The following is a 7797-nucleotide window of genomic DNA, read 5'->3' on the forward strand; positions in this document are numbered from 1 at the left end:
TGTATCATTTTGAAAACCACCAGAAAATCCGATATTTTCTGAAAAGAGTTTTTGAAAACATTTGTGAAGATCCATAAGTATGCTTGTTTGTTTCTATAGTTGTAAAAAAAAAGTTCATCAAACTTGTGTACATTTCAAAACCGTATGTATTGAAAGAAAACCCTAGGAAAACCCGATGTTTTCCTAATTCTTTGAATTCCATGAAGTTGAAAATAAAACCATTGCAGCGTGTGAAGTCATTAATTCCAGGCGACGTCGGATTATTTTTGCGCATGATAAATTGCTATAAACACGCGTTACACAAACGACCAGTTTATAACTATACTAACGATCCCGTAGGCGTCGTCCGTACTAATCACGTTATCCAACCGCCCTGACTTCGAGTAATCCCACATCCGAAGAGAAACAGGGCACGAAGACCTCGATGACTCCATTAGCCGGTTGGGGATAAAAAAAAAAGAGTACGAGGGGCCCTTGACCCGCCTCGCATAAAATACCGACTTTACTAGCAATACCAAAGGACCCTTGGGGACCAATAGTATAAAAGCCATTGAAAATCCTTTTACGCTGTGTTAGATCGTGTAAGACCCAACAACTCGTGAGGTAGAAGTCTTCGGGCCTTAAGATCAGGTCATTGGGCTAGCTAGGCCCAACAAACAAGATTTTACACTTTGGGGCCCAAAGATGGTGCGTCGACGTCTGTGCACTCTCACGTGTGTATTAAATTCCCAAATGTTACTTGTGTGAATCGAGGTATCGTCGCGTTAGTAGTTTCGGATTTTTATTTGTTCGAGACCGAACCAATTTGTTTAACAACGATTTTTGGTATTGTTGTGTATTGTATTTCGTCGGTAGTTGCGGTGCCAATATTTGATCAAGTTGAGTGTATTGAATTAGCCTTGAAAATTTTCTGTTTTCAGCCCCTCTTTGTTTGTAAATTTACATTTTTCAACCCTCTAATTAAATAACTTTCCGGTTTGGTCCTTAAACCATTTTTCTTGACATTTTAAAACCAAAAATTATTGAAATTGATATTTTTCAGCATATTTTTCATAGAAAACAGTTTGAGTCCCTGAAAATACAGTTTCCTCAGTTATAACCCCTCTTTTTCGCAATTTTTTCAATTTTGGCCCAAATTGGAAATTTTTTGCAAATTTGGTCCTTTTTAAATTTGAAAAGCATTTTAAACCTTTGAAAAGTACTTGGAACACTAGTAGTCCACTGTTTTACAGAAAAACACAGTTTTGGTCCTCCAAAACAGAAAATTTCGCATATTGGGCCCTATTGGGCCGAAAATGCCATTTTTAGCCCATTAAGCTTGAAATTTATGTTTTTAATCCTCCAAAAAGCATATTTTTAGAAAATACATTATGGAAACTGTTTTGACTCATCTCACCCATCAGATTTCGAAATATTTCATTTTGGGCCCTTTAACTTTATATTTTTAACATTTTATGTCCAAAAATTGAGTTTTTAGCCCAAAGGAAATGTTATTAAGCCATTTAGCTATTTTTCTTGGAACACTTTGTATGTAGAAATATATTTGATGCTAGTATCCTTTAACATAATGTATATCACGATTTTTAGGGGTTTATGGCTAGATCCAACATCATAAACACACAAAAACACACATATAAGCATAGAAATCATACAAGGCATACAAAACACATATAGATCTACACTTTCACTTGTATTCCCCCCCCCCCCCCCCCCACAAAACTTATAAAACAGAAAAATAGGGAGTATGAAGCTCACCTTAGGGTGTGATTTCGGTTTTTGAAGAAAAGATGGAAGAAAACTTGGTGATTTTTGGCCTTAGCACCCTTTTCTTGATGATCTCGAGTTTGATGTGCTTCTAGGATGTAAGATCACGATTTTTGCATGGATTAGGAAAAGATTTTGATAAAACAAAGAATCTAAGTCATAGATCTAAGCATAACCTTACCTTAGATGAAGAGTTTGTGGAAATATCCTCTTGAAAGCCTCCTAATTTTCGAGATTTTTGAGTGGAGAGGGAGGATGTGTTCTTGAGTATTCTAGAGAGAGTTTGAGAGATATTTGTGTATGTGTGTGTGTGTTTCGGCCGAGAGTGAGGGAGGGAAAAGGAGAAGTGATCTTTGAAGTGATACTTGCTTGGAAATATGAGTTGTGTGCATGGATACCCAACAAATAAAAGTGAGGTGGCAATCCAAAGTCAACTCTCCCTTTTCCTTGGGCTTGGGCCGAGAATGGAGAGAGAAGAAAGGATTTTTGGGCTTTTTGCCCCTAAGCCCAATATTAAAGTTAGTTTGGCTGATCATTCGCCTTATAAAATAAAATTGTGATTTTTATGCTTTATTGAGCTAGATTAGGTTAATCATGGATCAAAGCTTTTAATTCATTTCATTCTAGGCCCAAAATGGCCCAAAATGTTGAAATAAATGATTGTGGGTCCAATTAGAGCCCAATTAGGGTTCTAAGCCCATGATAGTCAAATTGGAAGCTTATTGGTCCATTTGGGTCCAATAAGGAAGTCCTAGTCCAAAGTGGACCTAAACAAGAACTTCTAGGGTTTCCAATTGTTTGATGACTATTTGTAGTACTTGTATGATGTATTTGATTGATGTTTTTGATGTCATAATAATAGGTATCACACATGCTCTTAAGTTTTTGATTCACATTAACTTGAGTATAGAGATTACATGACACAAAATTTCTAGTTGTGACAGCGCTGAACCAGCTTCGCCTGGGGGTGAAGGACTGGTGGAAGTTTGAGTCAGCAGATTTCACCCCAGCTGAGCTTACTGTGGTGACCTGGGAGAGGTTCACCACCATGTTCTGGGATGAGTACGTTCCCCCTGTGGAAAGGGAACGACTAGCTCAAGAGTTCTTGACCCTCAAGCAGGGTACTGATTCGGTTACTGGTATTACGCGGAAGTTCCATGAGAGGGCGATGTTTTGCTGGGAGGAGGTGTCTACAGAGCAGGCTCGTATGAGCCGGTATCTGAGTGTACTGAGGAGGGATATTCGGGAGTTCGTGGCGAATTCGACATACCGTACATTTGCCGAACTCCAGGAAAATGCCCACAAGAGGGAGATAGAGCTGGTGACTCAGGCCAGGGAGGAGGCGGAGTCGTAGTTGGTAGCCAAGCGGGCTAGGCCCGCTGATTCGAGATCTGGGGGTGCGAAGGGCCGTACTTGTGGGAAGTGCGGCAAGAGTCAAGAGGGGTCGTGCAGAGCGGGGTTAAGCTACAAGTGCGGGAAGGAGGGGCATATCGCAAAGGATTGCCCCAAGGGGTTTTCGGTTTGCTTTCATTGCAACCAGACCGGCCATCGGAAGGACGAGTGCCCTCAGCTTCATCAGGGATCTGCGCCTGCTGCTAGGGCTTATGAGGTTCGGCCAGCAAAGGTCGAGGCGCCGAAGGCTCGCGGGAGAGCCTTCCAGTTGACAGCGGAGGAGGTCCGCACAGCACCCGACGTTGTGGCCGGTATGTATTCTTCTTTCTATTTATTTTGAGTTGAGATATTATGCTTATATTATGTTATGCTTAGGTACTTTTCTTGTGAATTTTGTACCTGCCTTAGTGCTATTTGACTCGGGAGCGAGTCGATCTTTTGTGTCGTTAGCTTTTAGTCATCATATCAGTATTTGTCGGGAGGCATTGAGTCGGCCTCTGCGAGTTTCTATAGCTAACAAGCGAGCGGTGTATGCCACCGAGGTGATTCGAGGATGTAGTCTGGAGATCTTCGGTGTGGGGTTCCCGATTGATCTAGTCCCGACTGCGATGGGGGATGTTTGTGTTATAGAGGGCATTGATTGGTTGAGTCAATTTGGAGCTATTATAGATTGCGAACGTCAGTTGGTGACTATACGAGACCCTAGTGGGGGAGTGCTTACAGTGTACGGTGAGGGTACCCGTCCTGAGTTAGCATTTTGTTCGGCTACCAGGTCAAGGCAGAGTCTACAGCAGGGCTGTAGGGGGGTTTGTGGCCTATGTGATGGACACGCGAATGGCTGCTGGGAGACCCAGTTCGATTGACGAGGTCTCGATTGTGTGGGAGTTCCCCGATGTTTTCCGCGAGGAGTTGTCGGGTGTGCCTCCTGAGAGGCAAGTGGAGTTTCGTTTTGATTTGATTCTGGTGGCGGCACCTATTGCCAAGACACCTTATCGCCTTGCGCCGCCATAGATGCAGGAGTTATCCTCACAGCTCCAGGAGCTACTGGGGAAGGGGTTTATTAGACCGAGTAGCTCGCCTTGGGGAGCGCCGATCCTTTTTGTCAAGAAAAAGGTTGGTTCACACCAGATGTGCATTGATTACCGGGAGTTGAACAAGTTAACGATCAAGAACCGTTATCCGTTACCGAGGATCGACGATCTTTTCACTCAGTTGCAGGGGGCGTCTTGGTTCTACAAGTTAGACCTGAGATCGGGGTATCACCAGATGAGGGTACGGGATGAAGATATCTAGAAGACAACATTCAGTATGCCTTACAGGCATTACGAGTTTGTGGTGATGCCATTCGGGCTCACCAATGCAGCAGCAGCGTTCATGGATCTCATGAACAGGGTGTGTCGGCTGATGTTGGATCATTCGGTGATCGTATTTATCGATGATATCTTGGTATATTCGAGATCTAGAGAGCAGCATGATGAGCATTTGAGGGAGATTCTCGGAGTTCTGAGATCAGAGAGGCTATACACCAAATTCTCCAAGTGTGACTTTTGGTTACGAGAGGTCCAGTTCCTAGGGCACCTCGTTAACCAGAAGGGGATATTGGTTGATCCGGCCAAGATCAAGGCAGTGATGAGTTGGGGAGTGTTGAGGTCACCTACTGAGATCAGGAGTTTCTTTGGGTTGGCTGGATATTATCGGAGATTTATTAGGGATTTCTCTAAGATCGCCGTGCCACTTACCAAGTTGACCCGGAAGGGTGTTACTTTTTCGTGGGGTATGGAGCAGTAAACCTCGTTTGAGACACTTCGCTAGAGGTTGTGTGAAGCCCCGGTGCTCGCACTACCAGAAGGGATGGAGGATTTTTTGGTGTACTATGATGCGTCGATATCAGGGTTGGGAGCGGTGCTTATGCAAAGGGGGCATGTGATAGCATATGCATCGAGGCAGCTGGAACCTCATGAGTCGAGGTATCCCACCCACGATCTGGAGTTGGGGGCAGTAGGGTTCGCCCTCAAGATCTGGCGTCACTATCTGTATAGGGTTCGGTGTACCATATACACGGACCACAAGAGCTTGAAGCTCCTGATGGACCAGCACAATCTAAATATGCGTCAGAGGAGATTGTTGGATGTGGTAAAGGATTACGACTACGAGATACTGTATCACCTAGGCAAGGATAATGTTGTAGCCGATGCCCTGAGCCGTAGGGCGGAGGGCGCCCCGATACGAGATGTTTGTATGAGATTGACAGTGATGACTCTGGTGTGGGACACCATTTGAGGGGCCCAGGCGGAGGCCGTGAGACCGTAGAACCGCAAAAGGGAACAAGTGATCAGGCAGGTTTCGGAGTTAGTTACCGATAGTTGCGGACTTATGACCTTTTAGGGTCGGATTTGGGTACCGTTTGTGGGCGGAGCACGTACCATTTTGATGGAGGAGGCGCATAAATCGAAGTTCTCGATCCATCTTAGGGCCACTAAGATGTATTTGGACCTAAAAAGGGAGTATTGGTGGCCCTGCATGAAGAGGGATGTCGCATGGTTCGTAGAGAGGTATTTGACCTATCGCAAGGTCAAGGCCGAGCACCAGCGTCCGCATGGTAAGTTGCAGCCGTTAGAGATTCCCGAGTGGAAGTGGGAACATATTACCATGGATTTCATCACCAAATTGCCGAGGACTGCTAGGGGTGTCGATGCAATTTGGGTGATTGTGGACAGGTTGACGAAGAGCGCTCATTTTCTTGCCATTAGTGAGAGCTCTTTTGCGGAGAGGCTGGCAGAGTTATACGTGAGAGAGGTGGTATCGCGGCATGGAGTGTCGGTCTCGATTGTTTCAGATCGAGACGTGCGTTTCACTTCCAGGTTCTGGAAGAAATTTCATGAGGAATTGGGTACGAGGCTGCATTTTAGTACCGCACACCACCCACAGACTGATGGTCAGAGCGAGCGGACGATTCAGATGCTCGAGGACATGCTTCGGGCATGTGTATTGGACTTCAGAGGATGTTGGGACACGTACCTACCTTTGGTTGAGTTTTCCTATAACAACAACCATCATTCGAGCATCAGTATGCCACCCTTTGAGCTGTTGTACGGGAGGAGGTATCGGACCCCCATTTGCTGGGGTGAGGTAGGGCAACGTGTGATGGGTAGTACAGAGATTGTGCTTTAGACGACCGAGCAGATTCATCAGGTCAGACAGAGGTTACTGACGGCCCAGAGCTGTCAGAAGAGTTGTGAGGATAGACGGAGTTCAAAGCTCGAGTTTCAGGTCGGTGACTTTGTAATCCTGAAGGTATCTCCTTGGAAAGGAGTGATCCGGTTCAGGAAGAAGGGCAAGCTGGGGCCCCGTTATATTGGTCCATTCCAATTGATTGCGAGGGTAGGCCGGGTAGCCTACCGGCTGGAGTTACCTGCAGAGTTAGGCCAGATTCATGACACCTTTCACGTTTCGCATCTGACGAAGTGTATCTCCGATAAGTCAGCAGTGGTACCATTAGAGGATATTCAGGTGGATGCAAGCCTAAACTATGTTGAGAGACCGGTTGTGATTATGGATCGGAAGATCAAGGTTCTGCGGAACAAAGAAGTGCTCCTAGTGTAGGTCCAGTGGCAACATCGGAAAGGGTCCGTGCTGACTTGGGAGTCGGAGCGAGAGATGCGTGAGCAATATCTAGAGCTGTTTGTAGAGTAAGACTTTGAGGGCGAAGTCTGATTCTAGTGGGGGAGAATTGTAACATCCGGATTTCCAGGTACATTATTTATTCATTCATTTTGGAGATTTTGATAGGGACTTGGCGAGTTGATGCTTAGACCCGCTGAGTAGAGTCACGATTTTCCATCCGGGTTAATGACCAGACTCGGTGAGTCTGCGCTGTTTAATGAAGCCCTAATTCCCCGGGTCTGAACCCTATTTAAAGGGCTTTATAGCCTCCATTTGCGGCTACATGTCCAGAGAGACTATCCCTTTCGATCTTGAGCGTGTTGTGAGTGATTTAGAGCTCCTTTGTCATTTTTGGTTTGATTTAGCCAACGAAGAAAGGGCTTACAACAAGAAGGGGGCAAAAGGACTTCATTCCAGAGATCTTTCAGCTTGAATCTTCATTTTTGAGGTATAAACTCGAGTCCATTCTCGTATTTGGTTGTTATAGTCAAATTTAGGGTTTCTTCATGCGTTATTTAGCTTAGATCTTGAGTAAGAGAGGTACCATGATGAAATGATTCATAGATCTGGACCCTAAGAGGTCCAGAGTGTCCTTCTCATTTGGCTTTATGCCTTCCCCTTGGAGTAATTAGCTAGATTTTCCATTAAATGAGGGATTTCACTCAAATGAGCATAGAGGACCTTGCATGAGTGCCGAAGATTTGACCTTTACGAGATGATGGACTATAGGGAAGCTAGATCTATGGATTGGAGGAACAGATCTGACCTCAGGAGGTCAGATGGATGTTGTCATGGGAGCAACTGTCCGAGTCCATATGAAGACTTGACGAGTCAAGTCGGGGTTGCCCCACGATTCGTTGCCGAGTAACTCGATGAGTGAAGAGGGAACTCGTTGTGTTTGAGAGGTTTAAAAGGATTCAGAGAACCCGCATGGACTCGCCGAGTCACTCGTATGAACTCGATGAGTCGGGTCAAAGT

Source organism: Lactuca sativa, chromosome 7 (genome assembly GCF_002870075.4).
Source record: "Lactuca sativa cultivar Salinas chromosome 7, Lsat_Salinas_v11, whole genome shotgun sequence".
NCBI classification, from domain to species: Eukaryota; Viridiplantae; Streptophyta; class Magnoliopsida; order Asterales; family Asteraceae; genus Lactuca; species Lactuca sativa.